Raw genomic sequence first — 6098 nt, 5'->3', positions numbered from 1 at the left:
GTCACATACTCAGCAAAGAATGTAAGAAGCTGCTGTTATGCTAATGTATATAAAATTTAATCTCTAATGACTTAAAAATTATTTCTTTAAAATAAAATGAGTTTACATTTCATTGCAGATCTACTTCAATCTGCTGTTTGTCAAGAGATGGAATGGAACATCAAACTCAAAATTCTCACCAGCTCAGAACTAGATACCAAAGTTTAAGTAACTAGCAATGTTTTCAGGAGAAAAGTAAAATTGTCTGCTGGTCGCTTATAAAGTTGGCTTGGACTCCAGAATCCCTCCTAGTGCTCCTTCACAAAGTGTTTCACAAAAACCTTCCAAAAATACTCTCCTCATTAGGCCATAAAACAAGGAGCAGGACTGCAAGCTGACCATCCAAAGCAATTATTTGCTCTTTCACACCAGATTAAATGTTGAGTAATCACCACCTTAGCGGAGTTACAATGGTCCAAGGCAGAAATGAGGACAGAATTTAGTGGAACACACCCATTAACTTCCAGTTACTCGTGACAGAAGAGGAGATGATCTATTTGGAGTCTATTAAGACTGCAAATAAACTCTATTTTTGCAAGTCAGAATAGAAGAGTTATGGCAAATTTTGTGGTCTTTAAGAATAGATGATTTTGCTGTAGATCAGCCTCCATTTTCCCCTAGAAGTATTTACTTTTGCATAACCTACTGCCTATAAGATTCTTTTCATTCACCTTTCTCACTCCTTTTAGGACCATTTCATTGATGGATTCTTTTCATTCACCTTTCTCACTCCTTTTAGGACATTTCATTGATGCTGAGGGGTCTGTAAAAACATTGCAGCAGATAAAGTCAAAACTGAGGGAAATCCTGACCCTGTAGCACCCATCACTCTCAAACCCACTTGTTTTAAGTGTACACCAACTCTACCACATGAGAAACCTGCAAGTCTGAACAAGACTCAGAAATGCTTCCAGACCCTTTACAAGCACCTCTGGAGATGGTCAAACATCTTTCTTGCAAACATGACAACTTACCTGGGACCTCACAAACAGCAGCTAGCAGCACTAGAGAGTCCAGATGTAGAGGAAACAGCTGGAGCTCTGACTTCTTCACTAGACAGCTGGAGACATCCCAATAAAAGTCAGCAGAGCTTTCGAGCCCAGGGTTTTGCTGTTCCAGCTGCACGTTGTGGCTCCCTGGGGAATGCACTGGCTGCAGAACTCCTGGTAGCATGGTTTCATAGAGCAGCACATATACCTGCTTTGTTTCTTATTGCCCTGGGATTAAATCACATGCTGAGCTTTACTTTGGCTAATAAGTCAAGGAGTAGAATCCTACAGCAGAGACTCAGTGTGCCAGTGATAAAGGAAAAAACAAACTTTAGTCTATTCCAATTTCCAGAACAGGATAAAACCTCTGAGGTAGTAGTAGCCCCAATCAAAGCAGAGGGGAAAGACTTGAGCAAAGAGAATTTAAATGCTTTACTCCAGCCTGTCTGGGAAAAGATACAGCAGAGCCTGTTCTGTGCTCTGATAATTTTTCTTTCAAAGGTTCTAATTTTTGTTATTCACTATGGTAAAAAACCCCCGTGTTTTGCCATATAAAATAAGTACACTTCTCTATCACCCACTTCTACCAACATATATAAAGATTGTATGTTCTAAACACATCATTTGTCAACAGCTTGTAAATCAGGTTTTTCCAAGTAGTAACATTAGCCATTAATTGTTTTAAACTTCACAAGTGAACACTCCTACAGGAAATATGATACATAAACAGGAACAAAGTCTTTAGCACAGCATTCAGTACAGCCCAGCCAAAGCCTGGCCAGTCTGTTAGGAACCAGCAGCAGCAGCAGATCTAAACACAACTGCTGGTTGAACAGTGAATGTTCTCCCAGTGATGTTTGTGAAGTTTGCTACTGAGCAATGGAAACAGCATTTTTTCCCCCTACTACCCTTTAGCAGTAATGTCTTGAAATCTAGTCTCCTTCCTCTCCAAATTTTTAGAGTCCAAAACCTTACTGCAACTTTTGGTTGTACATTTTTCTCATGACTGAACCCAAATGTTCCGTGTGTCAGGAATATTCATGTGCAGCCCCCTTTTTTATTAGTAGTAAATAGAGCCTAAAATGCAGCCTCTATTTGGTCATTTTTGTATCTTAGTCAGTGCATGAGCTTGAAAAGGAAAGGTGAACCTGTCAGAAAAGCCTGAAGTGGCAGTGCTGGAATCTGAGCAGGGAAACCTCAACCACTCACAGTTTAGGAGCAGTTTGTTCCCCTTCCAAAGCCCAGCTCTAGAGTGAGTTTTGTTTTGCTGGGAGGGTGGGCAGGCCCTGGCACAGGTGCCCAGAGAAGCTGTGGCTGCCCCTGGATCCCTGGCAGTGCCCATGGCCAGGTTGGACGGGGCTTGAAGCACCCTGGGACAGCAGAAGGTGTCCCTGCCATGGCAGGGGTGGGACTGGATGAGCTTTAAGGTCCCTTCCATCCCAAAATATTCTATGAGGGTTTTGTCCATATTTACTGGTAAAAAAAAATCACATTACAACTTATGAGACATCTGAACTCCCATTTGTGCGGGCATTTTGAGTCCCAAATGCATTACAGAATCATGTACCCCAGAGAAGGGAACAGGAGTAGAAGAGACAGACAAACATGGAGAGAAAACGTGTAAAGTGGTCATATGTTATTAAAACATTACATTAGAAATAAACAGAACATAAACCAAAAATAGGTTTTAACCAAGTTTAACTTTTTTCTTTTTCTTTTTTTTTCTTTTTTTTTTTTTTTAAATTCAAATTGACCCAAAGCAAAAACTTACATTGCAAAGGAAGAACAAAATACATGATGGTATTGGTAACACAGCATTGCATGGAAGCTGCACTTGTGGACAGGTTTTTTCCTCCAAACCAGCCCATCCTGGTAAAGATGCCATATCTTTTCTTTTGCCTCTGGGTATTTATCTGAAGAGTTTGTCCAGATGTGTTCTATGATTGCCAACCAGAGCCAGAAAACTGAATTTTCCATGCTATCCCAAGGAAGCCAGAGTTATTCCAAGCATGAGTGATAGTGAATTTAAAAAAAAAAAAAAAAAAAAAAAGAAGAAAACAAACCCAAAACAAAACAAACCCACTCGAGCTTTTCAAACTAACAAGTATTGTCTATAATGTAAATAGTTTAGAAATATGGTAATTAAATAATCTAAAAAACACTCTTACTCTGCTGTACATTTATAAACATAAATATTTACAAAAACTTTCTGCTTTGTTTTAAAGGATGAGGTTTGCAGTTTGTTAATGATCAGAGTTTTTTACTCATATTGATTCTTTGGTGTGTTTGCCAATTTTTTAAGGTTTATTAAAAGTGTTCAACCGTGAATTTTAAGGTAACGGAACGAGGCTACATCACAAGTCTATTATGCACTTCTCCTTCCACATTCTAGTCCAAATGAAAAACAAAGATCAGTTTGTTCTTCAAAGTATTTGTGCACAATATTGAAAATAATAATAAAAAAAAGACCAAATTCCCCCTTACTGAAATTTGGGTAGGATTATCAATGAATAATCCCACTTTATCTGCACTTGAGCACATGGATAACCAGAGATAGTGCACAGGACTATCAGTAGGTTCAGACCCACATGTGCTCTGGTGCTTTGCAAGAATTAAGGTGAGAAACCAGCTACAAGAGATGGCTTAGCATTGCAAAAAAGGGTGAGGGCTCCCCTCCACCCTGGGGAGAGGAGAGGATGAAAATGAATTTAAAAGAAAGGCTTTTTACTGGCCTGAAACATTTGTGTGTTCCCTTTTAGATGTCAGTTACTTAAAAGAAATAACCAAAAAACAAACCTCAAACAATAAATAATGGAATTACACATTTCTTCATTAAATAGCATTCTTGTTACCAACAAAGTCTTTCATAATTTTCTTCAGTCAGAGCAACAGACAGAACAAATAATTTGCCTTAATATAGATTGCAACTAAAATATACTCTAGATTACCTTAGAAAATATTACTGTAAAAATTCAGTGGGGAAGGACATTGGTTTAGACCAACTTACAAGTGTAGTGAACAATACTAAGTCTGTTCTGCTTGTTTTGTTGTTTTTTTTTTTTTTTTTAAAGAAAACAGTTTTAAGCTCCTGATTTCATGTCAGAAAATGAAAGATTTTGTTAAAACCTGCCAGTCTGCCCTGTCTCTGCACTGGAGAGCTCTAAGATTGGAATGGCTGATCTTCCCTCCACAGGGGCCAAGAGGTTTGAGCCATGCACACAAGCTCCTGCTCACACCTTGTCCCTACTCCACAGATACAACCAGGAGGAAGCACCACAAGCTCTAGAGCCCAGTGCAGGGTGTTAGGCTGGACTTGCTCACTCACACAGCCGAGATGTGAACTCCTGGTCACTGCTCCAGCAGCTGGACTTGAACCGGTACAAGCTGGAGATAAAAAGGTTCAAGAGCCCACTGCCAACCCCGTGAGCCATGAATCTCCAAAATCCCTTATTGTCTGCAAACCTGATGCAATGCCAGCCACAATAGGGACAGCTAATCCTCCTTGCTTGCCATGGTTCCATGCATCCATTAGCAGTGATAAGGCTCATTCTCAGGGAGCTGCAGTCCGGGGTTATCAAATATTAAAAGGAACTAGCAGAGTTAAATAATATGAGTTTACCTGCCTTACCTTGCTTTTCCTATTTTTAACACAAAGTATTTTGAAAGTGACAGTGTGAAACTTAAAATCCATCATCATTCCTTTCATCTCCCACCTTGGTCGGTGCAATTGCTACAAAAGCACTCCTACTATCAGAGGGGCTCTTCTGGAGCCAGGCAGATGCCAAAATAAAAGTAGAGAACACTGGCAAGAACCTTATGCTGAGTCCGTAATGCCTTGAAAATAAAGAGGGAAACAACTGCACATTTTGGCCCAATCTTTTGATCAAGAAATTAATTTTTTCCTATGATCAGAAACCAAACTCTGCAACAGATCTTTTAATACCTGGTTTGAAAGACACATTCAGTAGCCAGATTTCAGCACTCCTCTCAGTTTCTGCTTTCAGATTAATTGCAAAATTTGAACTTTCAATGTCAGTGGGGCTTATCTTCTTAGTTAATAACTTATGTGCACTTCCCGCTCTCTAACCTGAAACAAACTGAATTTCAGAGCAGTCAAAAAAAACCCCATCCCCTCACTGCTTTTAAAACCAAAGGGTTTGGCCAATTTACCTCCTTTTTTTTTTTTTTTGGACACAATCTGGCTGAGAACCCGTAGATAAAATCTCAACTGAAAGTGAAATAAAGCAGGTTATACATTCATGAAATTCAGGGAGCAATAATGAACAGCAACTGCTGCATCATTTCTGTAATGTCATACCAACACTACAGCGAGGCAGCAGCTCCTGCTCTCACAAATAATGCACTGAGCCTAAATGAGGAAGAGTGGGGGAATCACACATCAAGGGAAAATACATCAGAGAGATTATTGCACAGGAGGCACTGTATGAGCAACAGAATACATTGGCTTCAAAAAAAATCTAAATTAGTTTCCTCTTAAGTTATTGTAAAAAATACAGAGGCTATGTGCCTCTCTGTAGTGTACTGTCACTGGTAAAAACAGACTTACAAACAGCCCCATTCAACAGGGAATGTTGGGAAAGAGGGCCTGAATTCTCTGGGCATCCCAACTACAGTAATTAGGAAAAGAAAAATGCCAAAAAAAAAAAAAAAAAGCCAATGTATAGACCCATAGACCCTCAAATTGATCTGGGTAACTGCATTTTTTTCCTCAATTTCCAAATTATATTCATACAGTACCCAAGGACACGTCGATTATCCCCTCTTCCCTCTGTCCTGCTAAAACAAACACCTGGCAGAGACAGAGGTCCTATCAAATGGGGCTCTGGAGGTCTATCTGTATCCTTTTGCTGGACTGGTGCCTTGATTTCCAGACTTTTATGTTCTTGCATCATTGCTCAGCATGCCAACTCAAACCAAGCACTTCCCTCGAGGGGCTGCCTTCCATCTCCACGGCAAGTCTGCACACATAATGTGAAAACAAACAGAAAACCAACAGCAATTTTTAAAATGCAATATTGTATAGAAAGCTTGGACCTTGTAAACTTGGAC

Source organism: Fringilla coelebs (assembly GCF_963513975.1).
Source record: "Fringilla coelebs genome assembly, chromosome: 12".
Taxonomy (NCBI): domain Eukaryota; kingdom Metazoa; phylum Chordata; class Aves; order Passeriformes; family Fringillidae; genus Fringilla; species Fringilla coelebs.
This window is presented reverse-complemented; position numbering follows the sequence as displayed.